We start from the raw sequence: 20,908 nt of genomic DNA on the forward strand, positions 1-20,908 counted from the left end.
AAAGTTTGTTTAAATTCATGATATAGTTGATAATGTAATGTTTGAGCGTGTGTTTCAGTTGTTTGTCAGCATAAATGTAGACAAATCGTGAATACTTGAATATTTTTGCAAATAAATTTGCTCGATCTCACGTTTGCATTATGCAGGTTAGCGCCAGGTTAAATTACGTTAAAAGTTAGGACTATAAATATGTTGCATTTACTCGTTTGTTAAGTAAAATATATTTTTGGACCTTGAGAGCATACGTTTAAATTAAAGTAGATGTCTCGTTTATCGTTATTATCATATTAAAAGTGCAGCGCGAGATATTTGAAATGGCGTGGGCGGGATGCGCCTGAGGAGAGGGGCAATGGTCGAGCCTGAAAGGATTCTCGCTTTTTCACATTATGGGTTCTTGTGTTTCTTACACCAATGCTGTCATTTATGCATCCATTTGATCGGCAAAAGCGACGAACGTCTAAAGGCCTAAGTAAACACATGTGCTTAACGCTAGCTTCTTTTGCCTTTCTCAATCCTGGTCCTCGCGACCTCCCGCTCTGCATGTTTTGCATGATCTCTCTTGTTTAAGACACCTGATTTAAATTGAGCAAAACACTGAAGGCGGGTAAGAGAAACTTACAAAATATGCAGAGCGGGAGTCTCGAGGACCAGGATTGATTGATAAACAGATTGAGGTGTTTTGCTTCATCCTTAGAAAAAAATCTTAATTGTTTAGAAGAGGTCCTGATTTTAAAAAAGTATATTTTACATATAGCAAACATATTTCGACCACTTAAAAATACTGCAACTTCTTTTCCCCCTTAGGACCTGGAGCTATTGATTCTTTATTGATTACTGAGGACATTTTGCTGTATATGGAAAGTAATTTCTACAAAAAAAACCTAATAGTTGATCATAGATAATATGAATTTTCCCTACAAAAAAAGTGAAGAGGCCAAAATGTGCAGAAGCAACTTTTACCCTTCCCTGCCTGTCGGAGACTCAAGAAAGTCTTGAAAAAGAAAGACTTTTAACAGAGGTTGACAAAAGGCAAAATGAAAGGTTTATCAAGGAAAAAATGGCTCTCACATTTGCATACAGGTGGCAAGGGGTAGTGACCAGGAGCCCAGTGTTAAGGACTTCAAGGCTAGGTGGCCTGCGCTTTTCAGACATTCTGAGGTATTAAAAACAGGTTAAAGTTAGTTTCTGGTGTTACTTGACAAATACATTATTTTGGTTTGTATAATACAGATTTTTTTTGGTTGTTGTTGTTGGCTCATATTTCTTTTTAAATTTCAGATCAATGCGGAGTTCCATAGGCTTACAACTATGGAAGACATGTTCCTTGCTCAGCTCCATGCATACATGGGTAATCTAATAGGAGTGATCCGTTCAAGGGGAGGAGCAACCCGTGAGAAAAGACTGCTGCACTAATTCAAGTTTTGGATGAGGTGCGTGTGTTTCGCATTACTATCAAGCTTACCCAGCTAGCCAAAATATGTGACTGTTACATATCAGCAACATAATCTGATGACCAAATTTGTTTCATGGCGTGTTGGTAACCAGTTAGTAATTTAAACATTTTTAGACAAAATTATAAGTGACTGATTAAGATACATTGCTTAATTATCTGTGCAGTTATTGATACAAATTTTTACTTGTCCTTTGCTATATGCAAAAATGTTTAGAAATAAAATAAGTAATTTCAATTGCTTTACCACAGACTGGAAACATTCACATCAGGAGGGACTGTGTGCTAAAGGCTCTTATTTTTTTCCTGGGAGAAAATCCTAAAGACCTAATCAAAGAGTACGTAAGTGGCATATTTTTTATTTTTAGAACAAAGTTTATTTGTGTTATGCCGGCAAAAGGCAATGGCAATGATTGTTTTTTATTTACACTACCTTAGGTTGACCAGGCAGATGATTGTGAAAGTGACCTTGCGCAGCTCACCATTGCAGTGTACATTGTTCGGAAGGAGGGAGGAGAATTTCTTCAACCGCCTGACGACATATGCATTGTGATTGAGGGTGTGAAAGTTTTGAATCAAGTGACTTCGGTCACATCAGCTTGTGCACTTCTCATGGGTATGATGTACGTAATCAACTAGGTTTATCCGAAACCCCTTCGATTTACTTTCGAGGTCTTCCAGAAAGTTTTCTTGCAACTTGATCAACACAAAATGTCACACAGAGTTCAGAGTCTTTTTTTAGTAGATAACAGTAAATATGTCACATTGAAGCACTTCTCATTTAATGTTTATTATGATTATATCTATGGATTGATTCCATGTAGCTCTGTGACTACTGTGCTGTTATAAAGAGTATGTCATGATGTTTTTGTAATATATTTTTATGAATATTTTAAAAGCTCAGTTGTGGGCATATAATGTTTGGTGCAGTATAAAAAATGGAATGGATAAGTCAATGTTAATGAAATGTTCAGTTTGTTTTATTAACAAATTTGCAGAGAAAACTCTTCTGTTACATTTTTGCAATGCAGAGAATGCTGTCATTGTGTATGTTTTCAATAAATGATATTGTCAAAAGCAGCTTGAGTCTCTTGATAAAATTTGTTTTCAGGAAAAATCACAAATAAAAAATATATTTTTTAGCAATAATTAAGTATGAATTTCATGTTTGTAATAAAATAAACATTGAATACATTTAAGCTGGAATGCAGTAAAATTATGTTAGGGTAATGTAAATATTAGGATAGAATGAATGTAATAATGTGAGTTGACCTTGCGATATTAAGTTGGTCAAAAGCAAAATAATAAGTTGAAAAAACGTAATTTTTTTAGGTGTTACCAATTGAAGTAATTTTTTAAAGTTGATTCAACTGTGTGACTTTTTACAGTGTGCCTTTTATGTGAAGGTGATGTTAAATTGAACGACAGACCCGCCGGATCCGACATGTTAATTAAGCAATGAATGATATGCTCCCTGTTGTAACATCCACCAGTCGTAAAAAGAAAAGTGGCATCTAGTGCAGTGGTTCCCAAAGTGGGTGCCGCAACTGGCCAGGGGTGCCGCCGAATCTCGGCTTTTTTCCAGTAAAATAATTTTTTTTTACATCATATATTTAAAAATATATCAAAACACCAACATATTAGCATGTCCAAACGAAACTGAAAATACGCAACAAAAAAAACCACATATATTTCATACATATGTAAAGTTTAAATATTTTTTTACCGCCACTTGGACTGTTCCTAGGAGAGAATAGGCTCGTTTGAGATGGCCAAATTCTGCGCAGAACCGATCACCGGTGATCAGCGCGAGATGCATGCCGGTAAGAAATGTGTCCGAGTTACGTCCGCCTTGCTCTGACGTCATGCTGACATGTGTCAAAAAACTTGCGACGGCCAGGCGGCTGTATCGGATTCTTCAGTCAGGCGCAGTTGCTCTCCACCGACTACACTGATGAAAAGCACGATGGGAAACAACTTGCTGACGACACAGCTTAAATGCTCATTGGGCGAGAATGTCAGCTGATATCTTTTTTCTTAAGTGTTCCATTAATAAGTCCATTAACTGAAGTAGCCTAGGTTTTGAGATCTATATGTGGAAAAAACACACCAATGTGAAATATATAGTCCTCATAACCACCTTGATGTAAAGCAGTGACAATTCAATTGCATAGATTTCATCTGCGATAAAAAGCGCTTTTTTATTAACGTATAACAAAAACATTACAAAACAAGATGGTATACAGTTTACATTCAAAAACAGAAGAGAAAAAATAATAAAAGATAAAAAACAATAATAAAAATAATAATAAAAAAAAACAACAAAGACAAATAAGAAAGAAAAAAAATCAAAATGTTCAATCCATCCATATTAATAAATTCAAAACAAGAAATATAATTTATATTATCGATTAAGTCTAACAAAACTCCAGCTTTTTATTATTTGCTTTTGACAGCATTTTAAAATATTGTCCCAAATAATTCTTAAATATTAAAAAAATACATTTGGGAATTAAATTCTTAGCTAACAAAAGTAAGCAATTATTGCACTTTGTCCAGGAATTAAAGAAAACTATGCTATGAAAAAAGGGTCTGTGTTTTCTGGAAATGAGTTACAGAATTTACACAATATAGGAACTCCCCAGAAGGATAAATATCACATACAATTTTGAAATGTATTTTTTAGGGGGGGATAAACTGGAAACTTTAAGTTTAGGAAAGTTTAAGCATTCGTTTGTCAAAGAACATATCTAAATTCTTTCGTACAGCCTTGACATCGTTGAGAGTTTGTCTAATATACGATTTCTCACTTTTAAACTCAGTTGGCCCAAGAAAAATGCGATAAAAAACGTGAACGAGATCTATTCCATTGCTGACGTTTCCAGTCGACTCGACAGCGCGATTTGGGAAGTGTCCGTCTTGCCTGCGCTGTTTTCACTCCTCCTCTTACTGCAGCCGCCTACTCTCGTCTCTTTATCAGGCGAGGCAAGGTGCATCTCAAACAAGCCTATTGGCTCCGCTCAGCTCCGCCCATTGTACTGATGCGCGCTCATGTGGGACACGCGTCCCAGCTGTCTCAGGTTGGTTCCACGATTGCCTTGTCCCAACCCTAGTTTGATTGCCCCCACTGCCCCCGCTGGACTGCGTTCATATTATTATTCTTGGGTCCGAACCAGGGGTCGTTTGCGTCATCAAGCCTGCAGCTGTTTACCCTGTTGCTTGTAACGACAACACAGGAGAAGGCGGCAAAATGCATTACAGTGCTCGCTTCATTTATATACATATGCTTTGTTTCCAAAGCTTCAGTACATAATGCCACTTTCGTCTATGAATGTACTGCAAATGCTCTTAAGAACGCTGAAGGCGCAGAAATGAGACATACAGCACTCTGCTTGGAGCGCGTCAATCACGCTCGTCAGAAAAGTAAGTGAAACAAGCAAACATTTTTACCAAATAAAATGTAATTAATAGCGGTTCACTTTCGCGATTTGGTACAATTGCGTTCATATCAGCAACGAAGCTACTGGAGTTCACGTGAACTGCACCCAGACCTCCCTTTTTAAGCGGACTCGGGTACACTTCGTAGGTTCGCACCCGTCATCGTGTTGTTGCCGTTTTCAACCTCCTACTTGTGTGAGCTAGCGTTCTCATCCCTGGAGCACATTAAAATACCCCTAACACAGTTTCATGCACAGGCATTTTAGTTTCCTTTTTAAGTCGTAAGGTCAAGTTTGAACAAAGCAAATAAGGACCTAAAGAAAAATGTAATGAGAGTTGTTTATTATTATTTAAAGAATTAATTATCAATCTTTATTCTAATGTGTATTGTTCCAACGTTTTCCACATACAGCAAATGGTTCATATCAGTCTATAAGATTTGTTTACACGTGTCATGGAGTTGTAAATGACAGATGGTTAATTTAAATGATTTGTTTCACCTCATATAATGTCCATTGTAATGCATTTGTAATAAATTCATGCAGCTGTTTATACTTCATTTGTTGTTTGCTCATCTGGATTTAATTTTATATATGTATGTACGCATGTACATTTAGTTTAATCAAGGTTGGGGTGCCGTGGGAAAAATAACACTACAAAGGGGTGCCTTGCTTTCAAAAAGTTTGGGAACCACTGATCTAGTGGATAGTAGTAGTAGCAATAACATTCACGTTAATGAATGTTCAGTGCTTGCGGAAATATGAAAGAAGAAAATTGATTCACAGCTTTTGAGAATCTATATTGAATCGACCGCATAAAAAAAACGATTCATCGATTTTAAGATTTTTTTGCCCAGCCCTTTTTCACACCCTATTTTTTCCACACAAAACAAGCGATCTTAGAGCAATAATCGTCATAGCATGTCCTGTTTAAAACACCACCCTGGAACAGAAATGTGCTCACGATGTGGTGATTGTAAATTAATTTGTACAATATACGATTGTTAGAAAAAAGCAAGCATGAAGGTTCACCCCTAACCATGTGCCTAAACAGAACCATACTGGGGCAAAAGCAGATCGTACAAAATAAGAATTCACTAAAACTTTACAAACAAACTTTATAAAAAAACATTTACAAATTGTCATAACATGCATTACCAATAATTAGAAAAGGGCAGTGTTGGGAAGGTTACTTTGGAAATGTAATTGTTGTGATCCTGGTCACGTGGGTTCTCTTCCTGTCACTACGTCTGTGTGTTTAGTGTCTGCGTCACTTACCTCGCCTTCGTGTTCCCGTTAGGCTTTTCCCTCACTTGTTTCTCATTACCTCCTCACCCTGTTCACCTGTAGATTTTCCCAACCATCATTATTATCGCTTTCTATAATTCCCCGCCACCTGTTGCTTGTTAGGTTTTCCTATTTAGTCCCTCTTGTCCTCTTGTCTTGTGTCAGACCGTTTCAGTGTAAACCCTCTGATCAGTTAGCTCTGCCATCTCGGCTTTATTTTCTAGTACTTTATGCAAACCTTGTCCTGTCTAGTAGTTTCCTCAAAGTATATTAGTACCCAGTTTCTTAGATTAACTCTTGTCCATGTTCTCTCTAGTTGTTTGGTCCTGTATTATCTCTCTACTTCTTTCCAGTTCCCGTTGGCGTCCCGGCTTGCTTCACTCTCCACCCGCTGGCACCACTCCTATCCACAGATGTTTGCACCTCAGGTGGAGTCTCCTCTTCCGAGGGTCTGAGCCGTCCTTCGGCCGGGCATCCACTCTCCTGTCCCAAGAGTTTCACCAGGTCCTACGCCTCTCCTGTGGTGGTAAACAACCTCTGCGGCGCTGCACTCATCTCTCCGGTGGGTCGAGCCTCCCCTCACCGGCTGTCCCCTAGTCGCCGCTCTGGAGGTAGCGATTTAACGTCCGCCGCACTGCAGTTCATGACTCTCTGGAATCCCTGGGACTTCTACGAACTATTGCCGGTGTTTGCGTCTAGGAATCTCTGAGGCTTTAACAGACTGTGTCTTGCTTTCATGTTGACAGAATCTCTTGGACTAAAAGACGATTTGTAGCCTGTGTCGAAGCTTAAGGAATCTCGAAACCAGACGTTCTGTGGTATTTGTGTGTGCCTTAATAAATTCTAACATTTTTCCCTGCAATTGAGTCTACTCACCTTGTGTATCATGACAGTAATAGGTTACAGATTACTCTATTTAAAATGTAATAAGTAGTGTAACTATTTAATTACTTTAACAAAGGTAAAGTAACTGATTACATTTTATTACTTTTCTAAATTTCTCACAAATATGAGAACTGTTTATAATTTTCAAATATTTAAACCAAGCGGGGTTAACTTTACAGTAGTACTCAATACTCAATAGTATCAGACTTTCAAAATCCTTCATCACTTGAATTAAGATTATACTAAACGATAAACTAATATGAGTGATTTGTCCACTAGGAGGCGCTTTAGGATAACATTCATCATAGGAAAAGTTTCAAACCCTCAAGAAGATATGATACGCAAATGTAAATGTGTTTTAATGTGTCTTAAAATGCTACCTGTCTATACGTTTAACTGCAGGTGACAAACATGGTTCTGCTCATCATTTAACAAGAGGCAGAGCCTACAGAAAAGCTTTGTTATAGATTAGCGCTAGAGAGACTGTTTGAATAAACCAGGCTAGAAACTGAATTGAAAACTGAATTCATTTGAAACAACAGAAAATGTTCTTGTTATTTTGTATAAAAAAGTATATATTTTATTTTTATAGTGTTATACATGAAAGGAAAATAAAAGGGCTTGTGTTGTTAATACGTTCTTGCGATGAATCGTTCGTTCTTGCTGCGAACGGATTTGAAATGATCCAGCGCTGTCTCAAGTAATAGACAGATATGACGTTTTCTGAACTCATCCACGGTTAGTTTAGTTTTAAACGTCTCAAATATCAAATTGTTCATCTTCAGGATAAAAAAATCTGTTATAGCAAACAGCGAATCGAAGTAATGTGTGCTTTTATTAAACAAAGAATGGTTAAGTTACAGACCTGCAGATGCTCCCTCAGGTTCGGCATTGAAGCCTTCGATGTCGAATTTTTTTTAATAGCAAACATATTTTGCACTGGACTGTTATAGTTCCGCCCTTATTGGATTTCTATATGAAATTATTTTTAAATTGCAATAGAACAAATTTTTATCGTTCACCATGCGGGAGGCAACTCTCAGACTGGTCGTAGCTTCAGCAGCAGTTTGGACTGATATGATTGGCAGACGTGGCGCGCTGCAAATTCAAACGAGAACTAATCAAAAGCATCAGAATAGGCCTTGCAGGAGGCATACAGAAAATATTCAAATGTAACGCCCTTTGTAATCATTAACATTTTTGTAAGTAACTAATTTAATTACATCTTTTTCACAGTAACTGTAACGAATTACAGTTACTTTGTAATTAAATTACGTAACGCCATTACATACTCCCCAACACTGGAAAAGGGGAAGTTAGATTGGAAGAAAGATGGAGATGCAGAAGACAAAAACAATGTCTGGGTGAAATCTAAATCCTCTTAGCTTTGTTATACTGCCAGATACTCTCAAACTTTACCATCTGCCGTACAGACCCAACGGTCTGGGCTAAATGTGGCACAACTCCCACGATCTCTTCCCCTGACTCATAACAGACTCTGTAAATGGGTCTCTCTCTCCCTCTCTGAAACTCACTCACCCTCATTTGCATTTAAAAAGCATAACAGTGCTATTTAGCAATCTGTCATAAAAGCCTTGTACTGTATCAGTGTGCATGTTTATTCCACCCTGGGCCCTGAACTCAAGAGAGATTGTTTGAATACACCAGGCTAGAAACTGAATTGAAAACTGAATTCATTTGAACAACAGAAAATGTGCGCATGTTATTTTGTATAAAAAAAGTAGATATTTTATTTTTATAGTATTGTACAGTAAAGGAAAATAAACGTATGTAAATACGTTCTTGTGATGAATCGTTCATTTGCTGTGAACGGATTTGAAATGATAGTGTCCAAGAGGTGGAAAAGAAAGAAAGAGAGAGAAACTTTTGATCTTGTTACCATGTTTGTTTCATGCTTAGCTTTTGGGGTTTATTGAGCACAATTAGCACCAGTCCTCAGATACGCTGCATTTGCTTTCATGGAAAACCGGAAAAAATATCAAATATCAAACGCTCTCTGAAATGTCAGAGTTATTATTTTGCCCTAAAATGGCACACAGAACATATAAAGATACTTCAAATCAACAGCTAAACAGACTCGGGATTTCAGTATAGAAAAGTGTGATGTTTGTTTCTGATTGCGAAGCATGATTTCAATTGGAGCAAGAGATACAGGTAGAGAGACTTTGTTGTGTCAAAGAAATGTGATGTCACTTTGCTCATAGCTGACTGGATCAATATCTGCTTGTGATCTGTTATTGAGAACACAACCTGCCCTAGAACACCTTGACACTACTGTGCTGAAAAACAGATGAGAGAGGGACAGAAAATTCTGAGTTTACTCAAACCTAAACTTCCGTACAGTAGCAAGCCGCTTAATACATCTTAGATAAAGGGCACGAGAATAGAGTTTCAAGCCAAGTCAATATACAGTAGTCTTTTTTTGTATTGTTTGATGAGTTTTTCCACTTGTTTAAAGTAAGTCTATAGAAATCCTGCGTTTTTGCATAGTTTTATTTTGTTTTGTTTTATTTGATTTATTCTTTTATTGTAGTTACACAAGTTTTTTTGTTTTCCTTCATCTTAAAATAAACCTTGAGGAGTAGCTACATGTTGAAAAGTTTAGGGCCGCTTACTCTCTAATGCTGGGTTCACACCAAATGCGAATTAAGCAGTTTGCGCGAGTAAATTACATACAAAGTCAATGCAAAGACGCGAACTCGTCAATCTCGTCTTCCACACAAGTTGAAAATATTTGTCAGCTAGCGTCTTTCACGCGGAAAAAAAAACTTTTCCCGTGAGTAATAAGGAGCGTGGAGCGCCATTGTTCGCGTTTGGTGTGAACCCAGCATTACTGTATATGGTAATTAAATGTGGATTTAATTTTTTTTTAGCAATCTCATAAAAATTATGCAATAACACAAATGTAATGTCTTGATGTTTTACCCTGGGATACTTTTTGAACAAGAGCTCCCACCTAATCTAGGTTATATTTGTAAGTATATATTTAAGCATTGAGTACACAGTCAGACAGGATTTAAACTATGCCGGCTAAAGACCTAAAAGTTTGGTTTAAAGACGAAAAACGTACCAAGCAGAATGTTTTCTCACCATTCCATTTCACACGCATACAGTGTTCAGCGCTGTCTCACATATGTCAAAGTAGAAATAAAACCGCTGCTCTCTGTATCTCCGGTCACGCTCATATGTACATTGCATGAACTTATTCTGTCTATTCGAATGAAATATTTGAAAAAGCAAATACATTTACCCAGCCATGTGTAAGCTTTTTCAGATATTTCGTGAAGAAATCAGGACCAAAGTGGACAAAATAGACGGATTACAGCAGCAGGTGTAAATGGGTATGTGCCTCTTTTGTCCACCTGTGATCCGATCGACCAAAACGCATCTTAATACCAGGCATAAACATGGGCTTATAAAGACTACAATGAGCTGCAGCAGGGGACAGAAGAGCCACATGCGGCTCGAGAGCCACGGGTTGCCAACCCCTGACCTACACAATAAGTCTTAAAAAGACTAAAACAGACAGTTCAGACTGCTAAGAGGATTACTGGTGCAGGACGTACAGTTTTTCAGAGTAAAGAACTGGGCAGAAAAATCTATATACCCTAAACACGTCTCTTTGAACACCAGGGGCTGGTTGCACCAGCTGGACGTAAAAAAGTTGGGTTTAAGCCTAACATAGGACTTAACTACGTCCAGACTTGCACCATCTAAAACTACGACCAGGCGCAGCTACGCTTTACGCTCCGATCATACGGGGCATCAGCATTAACGCTTGGCGGAGGGCGTGTCTGAAGTGTGGCCGACACGATCGTCATATACTGTAGTGACAACAGCCGGTTAAATTGTTCTCCGGTCTTGCATGAACGCAATTGGCTAGTGCCTGCACTAGGTTATTTGCATAAGGTGATCTGATTGGCTGACGCCTGCGTTGGCGCTTGAAAAGTTGAGAAATGTTCAACTTATTGCCGCAAGCAATGCCAGTGAAGCGACGCTGACGGACCAACAAGTCAGTTCAGCAATGCATGACGTCACCCATTCAAAGTAAATGAGAAGCGTTGATGCTGACGCTCCGTGTGAATCATTAATTTAAGATTAATGTGATCAATCATTAAGATAAAAATATTAGCAAAATTATAAGCTGATGTCAAGGAAAAAATAAGAAAAATACGATAAGATTTGGGCCTTGTTTTATGATATTACATAAATGCAAACAGGTAAATAAAATAAATAAATCAATGCCAAAATAAATATTGTGGGGACTCCACTTTAAAGGATTTAATTGAAACTCTGTGATAGGCTTACAGGGGTGTGACAGATTCAGATGAGCATATCAAGAATGTTAATGTAACGGAGAAAATCACTGGTTTGTGTCCTACTAATCAAGAGTGATGAATGAAACTTATTTACCAAAGCCACAGCTTATATCCAACAAAACACATGCAGAATATCAATGGAGGAGATGGCACAAGAACGCTGTGCAAATAAAACAAAAGATTGAGAACAAAGATTATGTTTTTTCTGAAATATTAAAGGGAGAATAATACAAAGTTAATCAGCGTGGCTAGAGATAAAGAAGTGAGATGAAAAGAAGAGGAAACAATTACACAGAAGTAATTGGTTTGAAATAACAAAAAAAACTGAAAGTGTTTTAGCTATTATACAAAGCAACATAATGTGAAACGTGTATTCTGATGGTAGTAGGCCAAGTCAAAGAACACAGCTCAGTAATCGGATACGATCTTTATAATCACACAAGCAGGGCTGGTGGAAATTGTTTTTGCAGTTTATATTTACTTAAAATCTATCAAATCTATTTACTATAAAATCGTACTGAACTGTCGGTCACGAGCAGTGTTGGGTGTAACTAGTTACTAAGTAATTAGTTACTGTAATTTAATTACTTTCCCCTTGAAAATGTAAAGTAAGGGATTACTCTTATTTTTTGTAATTTAATTACCGTTACTTTTGATATAATTAAACTAAATACTTTGTGTAATATGTGTGTGCAATAGTGGAATTGACATCAAAATTCAAAGTCTAACTTTACAATCTGTGCTTTAATGTATAATTCTCACATTTGTAATACTTTGATCAGTTAATAAGAGTACTTTATGTAGTTTAATATTATTTATTTTAATTAATTAAAAGAGCCTTTTCAAGCCTATCCTTGAATCACATAACTAATCAAGGTTGATATAGGATATAGAAAGTAATAAGTAACTAAATACTTTTTGGAGAGAGTAATTTGTACAGTAATCTAATTACACTATTGCATATGTAATTAGTAACTAGTAATTAATTACTTTTTGAGAGTAACTTACCCAACACTGGTCACGAGACACACGAGAGCCAATGCTTTTGCACAAAAGAAACTGACATATCTTGGCGGCAGATTTTGAACGACTCTGTTCACCGGACCTGAGATATACGGCGGATGGTGATCGCTTTTGCATCTGTTCCTCATACTAATCGATCATTTGGCTTTGATACACTTATTTGTATATTTGTATTTTTTGAATGACACTGTGACTGCTTGTATCTTATATTTGTGTTTTATATTATATAATAAATAAACTGTTACGTTACTTGCTCAAACTGCCCGAATAATGTCAAGTAAACACAATTATCCTGGCGGTTAAACTGAAAATCAGAAGTGGTTAAACTGATAACACGTCATCATTGCAAAATTACACCCCAATATATAATTTCATTATAAAGTAAAATTTGTGTTTGCGTCTGCGTGTTGATGGCAGTGGTTTATCATGCAAAGCAACGGATTACCCTGCACGTCGAAACGACACCAAAGGGGTACCCCGCGCATTGAAAAGAGACGCAGAGGCGCGCTGCCCGAACGTCAATATGTGACGAGTCGTGAGTATAAATGTGTTTGTTTTATATCAAATATCCGATTCCAAACCTTTCGATTCCAATTCCAGAATTTTTTCAGATTTCCAACCCTAGTAAACGTTTGATATTAGCTATGTTTCCATCCACCCATTTTTATACACATTTTGGGATATTGTATAAAAAAAATCACTGGATGGAAGCACCAAGATGCGCATAAATGTAAAAATGTGGGGGAAAAAACGTTGGCGCTCAAATGAGTCGGATAAACTTTTCATGTAATGAAATGCACAAAAACTACTGCATTCCTAAAGAGCATGCATCTGCCTCCAAAAGCCGTGTTTGTGTTTCGTCTGTGGCTCAGGTAATTTGTTATACTATATACAGTAATATTTATATATTATTTATAAAAAGCCAACCTACAGTTCTCCAATGGCAGAAACTTTAATTTCCCTTAGTAATATTTGCGACCAGTTTATCAGGAAGTTAGGAATTTGTCTTTTTGACCCACAAGATGCTTTATTCGCAAATGTTTTATGCGATATAACAATTCTGTGCATACAAGTTAAACTCATAACTTTGGATGGAAACATATGAAGAGTTTGGTTCCAAAACACGATAAAGGCCATTTTTTTGATGAATGAGTTTCCGCCAAAATCAGTATTGTATCAGGCCGGTATTGAAAAGTCACTTTTTAATTTTACGCAAAATGCGATATCCGCCGTGTTATTCTGTCATGTTCTCTCCCTTTTTTCCAAACCGCAATATACACCAGTCTCACTTCTCTGCAGAACGCAATATATCCGCTCAACCAATCACAGCACACCATTCCACGCATTGTAATGGCAAGCTCACACTACGTGACTTTTGGCTTGATTTTGCTGTCGCGGACAGATTTCCAAGGTCGGGACCTTGAAACCTTCAGATCGCGACCAAAACGGTGCTCGTTTTGGTCACGGAAGCTCTTTAAGTATAACCAGGTGTGCAACGTGATCTGGACCTGTCTCGAGCTATCCCAGACACTACGATATTTTCAAACCTGTTTGATATTATCGCCTAGTGATCTCGTTGTGTGCGCGATTGAATGACCACGTGGAACTAATCCAGCCAATCGCAGTGCAGATGATATAGGAGGAAAGAAGATGAAATTAAACGTATTTTCGCTGATTGTCAGGACCGCCTCTTCACCGAATGTTTTGCGGTGTGTGCACCTCGTCAGCGGTGTGTTGTGTAGTATGCGCGCAGCTATGACAAGATGATGACAGATGAGAAGGAACTTTGTTGTGTAGTGTAAGCGCCATAGCAATTCAAGTTGTCTCACAAGCCGGGTTTCCATCCAAAGTTGCGAATTTAGCTTATGCACAAAATTGGAATATCGCATAAAACATTTTCGAATAAGCACCGTTTCCATCCAAATAGTCAACCGTCACTTCCTAATAAACTGCCACTAAATATCAGTAAGAAAAGTAAGAGAAGCCACTGAATATAATGATTTTCATATAGAATAATACTTGCGCAAGCAGACGATTAAGAAACACAATAAATGCGGTGCTTTTGTGGAGGCCTGCTGTTCGGGAAACACAGTCGTGACAGTTCTAAGAGGCAATTACAGAAATACTTGACAACTTTGCTCGGGCATTTAAGAATGACCATAACAATATTTCTGATGCTGTGTAACAAGATCAGTACTCTGGTTTGTCAGGTTACGCCGTCTCATAGTGCAATTATGTGACTTTTTGGAGGAATTTATTCGGCAAATGTGTTTCCATCTCCCATTATTCGCATTAACCCTTTTTCGCAAAAATGAAAAACCACCTCAAGCGAGCGTAAAAACTTTTTGCGAATTAAGGGTTTTTAATTCGAAATTTGGCGTTTTCATTACTCGTTTCTGATGCGAAACTTCAAAATGCGATTAAAACCAGAGTGATGGAAACCCGCTTACAGTCCCGTAGTGTCAGCTCGGCTTAAGCGCCATAGCAATTCAAGTTGTCTCACAATCCCGTAGTGTCAGCTCGGCTTAAGCTAATCGAATAGCAAATAGGAAAAGAAAAGGCAGCGTGGAAATGGAAATGCAAATGGTAAAAGGAATCGCCTTTTAAATGACTGATTAAAGTTGTTTAATTTGTAAATCCAATTATTTATTCCTCTTTTTAAATCGCATTTTCAAATACATTTTGAAATTCCACTATTTATTTAGGAATTCATTAATGCACTTTAAAACGATGTACTTATTGAGTGTTTTATGTTGATTTTTTAATTCCCTTTTTAATTTGAAGTATTTATTGATTGATTAATATTTCATTTATTAATTATTTTTATAATCACACTTTTTATTGCCCATTAAAACGTTAAATAATGAATGACTTTATCAATTTGCCTATTTATATTTGGATAAATAAATAAAGTTTTAAACAAATGTATTAATGCCTATTTTTATTGTAGAATTACTTATTAAACTATGAAATGCTTTATTACTTTACACATGACTCTTCCGGTCCTCCATAGTACTTGTGTTCAACAAACAAACAAAAAAATGAATAATTTTGATGGCATTGATGAACCTGTGCTGATTTCTGCGGTGGGTAAGAAACGTAAGCCATCGAAATCTAATAATTTACGTGAGGAGATTAAGAAAATGAGGCACTAATTTATAGCATTAAAAAGATGACCCGTTGAATTCATTTTAGGAGCGATGACTGATTGAATGTATTTTTAGTCCAGTGCCTGTATGTAAGATCAGTATTGTATTGAGTTCAGAGGCTGTCATATGTGGATCAACTCACTTTGTTGTGTATTTTCAACAGTTTCAATATGAAAAATAACTTGATTGAAAAATTGATTCAATGGATTTATTGCATTTTTTTTTATTGTCATGGATTTATTGCATTTTGGGGAAAAAATGATCAGTTTTTGTAATAAATCTTTTAAAATCAAAATCTGGATTTGATTTTTTTAAGTTACTAGAACCTAAAGATGCTATGTGAAACATTAAAACAGAAAACGGTGGTTTTTATCTTGCCACTTTATTTGTAAAGAAAACACATTTTTACTCAAATTAATCAAAATGGATTTATAGTGTATTGGAACCAAACTCTTCATATTGACTATGTTACTTTGTATGGAATTTGTCATACTGTTATTGTTACCCATGAAATGATAACATTAACTTGAGATTTTGATTTTGTACTTTATTCCTCTCGTGCAGAACTCACAATGTACACATTTTGTCTTTGTTGTTGTCGTTTAATTTAGTTGAGAGTGTTTGTGCACATGTATGTGTGTGGTCAAACTGTAAAAACAAACAATTTACAAGTACTATCCAATATTGTTCACATCAACAAAATAAAATATCTACCATCTTAACATCAGCTTTATATAGTAAGCATTAAATTATATGCTTATAAATAAAATATATAGTAATCCCTATAATGCTAATGTCACATATTTGCATTAAGCATGATCACATACGTGCTTCAATCAACAAGACGTACTTCTAGAGTAATCTCTGTTTCATAAACGCATATTTAACCTCGTTTACCAGCTAAATGCAACATATATTGCATGAATATTTTAACAAGCAATATAAAACAGTAAATGTCTACACAAACATCAAAACACAAGTGTATTACATTATCCGTTTAGGCGCTATGGCGCTAATCACAAATAGCGATTTACATAGCCACATATCAGAAACTATAAATAAACTTAAACCACATAAGAACTACTCACCACGCTGGGAATATATAGTTTTAAGTAATAGCTTCAAACTGGAATTGTTGTAAACCTCAAAATGAAACAACATGGCTTTTCTCTAGTGTTTTCTCCCTGTCGCTCCTCCCCCCAAGCAGTCACCTGTGCCCACAGAATCAGCGACCTTAAAGGGACAGCACCCAACAGTTAATAAAGCAAAAGACTGACATCAAATACTGAGAAATTTTGAAGATGATGTAAATGTTTGATGTAGTATTTTATTTAGTCAATTGTAATGTTTGCAAAAATGCATTAAATTAAAAAGTTAAAAGATCTCAGATCTTTTTTTGCATATCAACAAAATTCTATAGGCAAGTTTGCATTGTATATTTATGTTGTGATGGGCCACAACAAGGCTTCAACCTCAACCTTCAGACATCAGCACACTGAGAGTGAATATTTGAGAATATACAATGTGGCAAGAATAAAGAGAAAGTCTTTGTAGGACAGCTCTTTGGTCACAATCATCACTGCACGATGCAGGAATGTGTGCAAGAATGTTGAATGCATGCTGTGAAAACGTGAGTGACTCGTCGCTTAAACTGCAGGCCGCTCTCTCCCACACATCACACTCTTCATGACCTTTCATCTGCTCTGCAGCGCCACCTCTTACACCCGTTTCACACCGCACGCGTAAGCAGAGCGTGAGCGGCGCGTATTTTTTTAGGCGCACATGTTAACAGATGAGAGCATTCATATCGCAAGCGTAAGCAGCGCGTGCTCGCGGAGCAGAAGTGGCGCGTAAGCAGCAGTGCAGTGATCATTTCGGAGCCAAGTCTATTTTTGCTCAATTAAAGCGACAGTGCATTCTTTACAGACAAAATCCACATGGATTAACAGGAAAAAGTAACACTTTTACCTTTAAAGCACGTAAGTGGTGTCTAATGTGTTTTTAACAGTCGCCATGAGTTTCAAAACGACTTTTGCCAGGAGTTTTTTTGGCCAAAACCACAACAGCACATTTAAAGGATTTATAATACAAGTATATCTTAGATGTTATGCTTATATTGCAAATGAAGGAGTGGGAAACGATCGCATTAAGCTGTCAGTGTACTGTCTGAAACCCACTGTCATCATAACCTTCTGAAAAAACAGATAAAACTACATAGACATCGTGTTATATGCTTATATTGCGTATATGTGAGAGAAAAGCGATCACGTCACAAGTCAGTCACTCTCTCCTGTGGTGAGTTAACCCTTAAGTGACTTCGTATCCTTCAAAGCACGATCGGTTTCTATTTATAACTTGTACTACACAGATCTAAAAGAGCATGAAACAGGCGGATATAACAAATCATAGTTATGCAATCTACTTAAAAGCGCTTTGATGAAGTTCTGGAAGATATTTTGCTCATTGATGTATGTAAATAACATAATGTGAAATTGCATTGTTGTACTGTGGTAACAGTTACCCAGGCAGCGCGGTGCATATGCTGCCGGTATGAAAGGACAATGAGCACGCGCTGCTAACGCTCTCCCTACGCGCTGCTGCCGCGCCGCCTACGCTCTGCTTACGCGTGCGGTATGAAACGGGTGTTAGTCTCCTTATTTCATTCTTTTTCTCGCTGCACGATTTCTCACACAGTTGACATACGCGAGAATACCTGGTTTCCACTGTGCCCCTTATGGCTTATTGCGATGCCAATGAGAGTAGTAAGTTGAGTGACATACATTTCAGACTTCATGCTGGGTTTTCCATCTCACGCTAATGCAACGCTTTGCCAATTGAGCTACAGAAACATCTCTGTGAAAAATGCTCACTCCAAAAAAAAAACACTCACATACTCTGGTTAAGAGTGTAGGGTATGGTCGGATCAAAGTTTACCATCTGTGATCGTAAAACACAGCAACCTCTCAGCAGGACTACGACCAGGCACCAACAAGTCTGGCCAAATGTCCTATTCTCAACACCTTCATCTAAACCAGGACAGATTCGGATACTCTCCCCTAGACTTCAAAGGAGGTTCTTGGGGGAGGACAGGACTGTTCACCAAAGTGAGAAAAGCCATGTGGCCCCCAGGGACTGAGAGCCTCAAATTCTTCCAAAAGAATGTCTCTTTCTCTTTCCTTAGCCACAAAAGACTGGTTTAAAGTGTATACACATGAATCGCCACATTGTATACTTGCCTCTATGTTATTCTCCTTCACCTATAACCTCAAAGGCATATGTGCTTAGTGGTATTCTGTGTATATTTACATTCTTGTCCAAACTACAGGTCAATGTAATTGTAACCCCTTCATGTTTCATATCTACGTGTTTCCCTTTTCATGTATTAGAATATGGTGTATAGCACAGTAATGTAATTTATACCATACTCATTTCATTCTATTCTAAGTCTATTCCTGCTCCAAACTACCAGGCGACCATAAATGCAAATTAGTTAGTGTGCCGGACAAAGAAACATGTTTTCGCGCCCGAAACTATCTCATCTCATTGGATCGCCCACCTTGGAGGGGCATGACGCCGTCTTTGTTAAAACATCTGAACACGCAGGAAAGCTTGCTCTTTTGCGTATGTTCGTTCGCTTGGGTGCGTTCGCGCTCCTGCGCGTATGCTCGCTAGTGTTTCGGTCACCCTCTCGAGACCTGTCTCTCTCCTCGGAGACAGCTTTTTCCGGCAGTTTACTTCGGCTAAGTCCGTTCTACCTTCGTCAGCCAATCCGGTTCTAAGAAAGAATCCGACGGACTCAACCGCTCGCTTTGAACTCATCAGGACTCTGAAACCTTTTTGCACGCGCACCATGAACTTGTCCCAGCACAACCAGGAAGCCAATGCAAGTATCTGATCTATTTCTAAATAGCTGCGCTTAAGCTTTGCCCCTTTTAAATAAGGAGATTGTCCTTGATGGTTTATGCAGATGCGAATAGCTGATTTAATACTGCCACTCTTTGCTTTGTCTATTTCTTTCATTCTTTACTGCTTTTACGTTTTTATGTTTGTTTGTTAATGTTTGGTCTTTGTTAGTAGTTGGTTTTAGTTCCCCCGTAGTGTAGATAAATAAACCGCATGTGTATCCACGCTCGAATTGTTTCTGTGTTTATTTATCACATATCAAGGTCACTTAAACTGCTTGATTTCGTTAAGATTTCTGAAGTGGTACTGTACTACAGTAAGAATATTGTTTTTCCAGGCCAGGGGAGTAATATTTCTTAGAGTTAATATACGACCTGCTGATCACTCGCTGGACGAGTACATTTTAGTTTGTCGCTGTTATTAGCTCTGCTGCATCAGGTAAAAGTGTATAAAATAATTAATGGTTAATCACAATTAATTATACGTATGTTACTGTGGTTAAACTCATAGTTTCCCCGAAATACACTACACATGTTGGTGGAGAATGCGCGGGAAGTTTTAAACCTTGTTTTGTGAGCAGAACTCAGTAACTATTCATGTGTGTTTCTATGGGTGTTACAGAAACCGAATACTCTCTTAAATGGCACTTTATGTATGAATGAAGGTGTGGACCCTCCCACCTACCCTTGGCAGACTCTTGAGCTTCTCGCAGAGAAAACCTCAGCCTCTGTCATAGAGTTAGTGACAATATAAAGACGAAGAAATCTCTTTATAGCGCACTATGCTATTATTTAACCGCCCTAAATTGAGCGAAGAAATCCTCTTTTAGCGCGAAGAAGGTAGAGCGAGACTCGCTCCCTTAAGTTACTGCACCGAAACAAGCCTCTGTGACCTGTTTAGGAAAAGCCCAAGGTATTTGTTAATAATGGTTAAGCTAACTGCAAATTTAATGTGACCCTATAAAACGAAGAAATCTTTTATAGAGAGTACCGATATCATTTGATCGCCCTAATCTGAGCGAAGAAATCCTCTTGTTAGCGTGAAGGAAATAGTGGAGCGAATTTCCTCCCTAGTTCGTGTACGGCCGAATTATGTGTATTTTGATGCATTGCGTGTTCCAATGTGTTCAACTAAGACACACCGCTCCCCGAAGTTTAACCATTAGACTAGCTAACTAATGCGTGCTTTCTTGTTTCCTCTTTTTGAGTAGACGAGGCGGAAGGATACTGTTTTACTGTATATGTATTTTACTGTATATTGTATAGTTAAACAGTAGATGACGACCGTTGAAAGGGGAGTGTGATAAAAATCTTGATCAAATTAATTGTAGGACGGCGAAGAAATCCCGTTGTGTTTGTTTGTTTGTTACTGTGTGTTTTAACTCAGTGTTGGGCAGTGAATAAATCCTGCCGCGCGTCAGGGCATCTAGCGAGC

General features: G+C 37.6%; 1 protein-coding gene and 1 long non-coding RNA gene across 4 annotated transcripts in view; one reads left to right on the top strand and one right to left on the bottom strand.

Annotated features, from left to right (window-relative positions):
- Nucleotides 1–20,908, bottom strand: part of LOC130569417 (ras-related protein Rab-26) — a 151,326-nt gene that overhangs the window by 11,686 nt on the left and 118,732 nt on the right. The window lies entirely within an intron of this gene.
- Nucleotides 884–16,653, top strand: LOC130569418 (uncharacterized). 2 transcript variants are annotated; one of them, XR_008964831.1, is made up of 4 exons: nucleotides 884–1,158; nucleotides 1,279–1,430; nucleotides 1,703–1,792; nucleotides 1,889–16,653. It is a non-coding gene; the product is annotated as an uncharacterized LOC130569418 (long non-coding RNA). The 2 variants fall into 2 exon arrangements; XR_008964830.1 differs by having other exon boundaries at nucleotides 885–1,158; nucleotides 1,703–1,788.

Source organism: Triplophysa rosa, linkage group LG18 (genome assembly GCF_024868665.1).
Source record: "Triplophysa rosa linkage group LG18, Trosa_1v2, whole genome shotgun sequence".
Classification (NCBI taxonomy): domain Eukaryota; kingdom Metazoa; phylum Chordata; class Actinopteri; order Cypriniformes; family Nemacheilidae; genus Triplophysa; species Triplophysa rosa.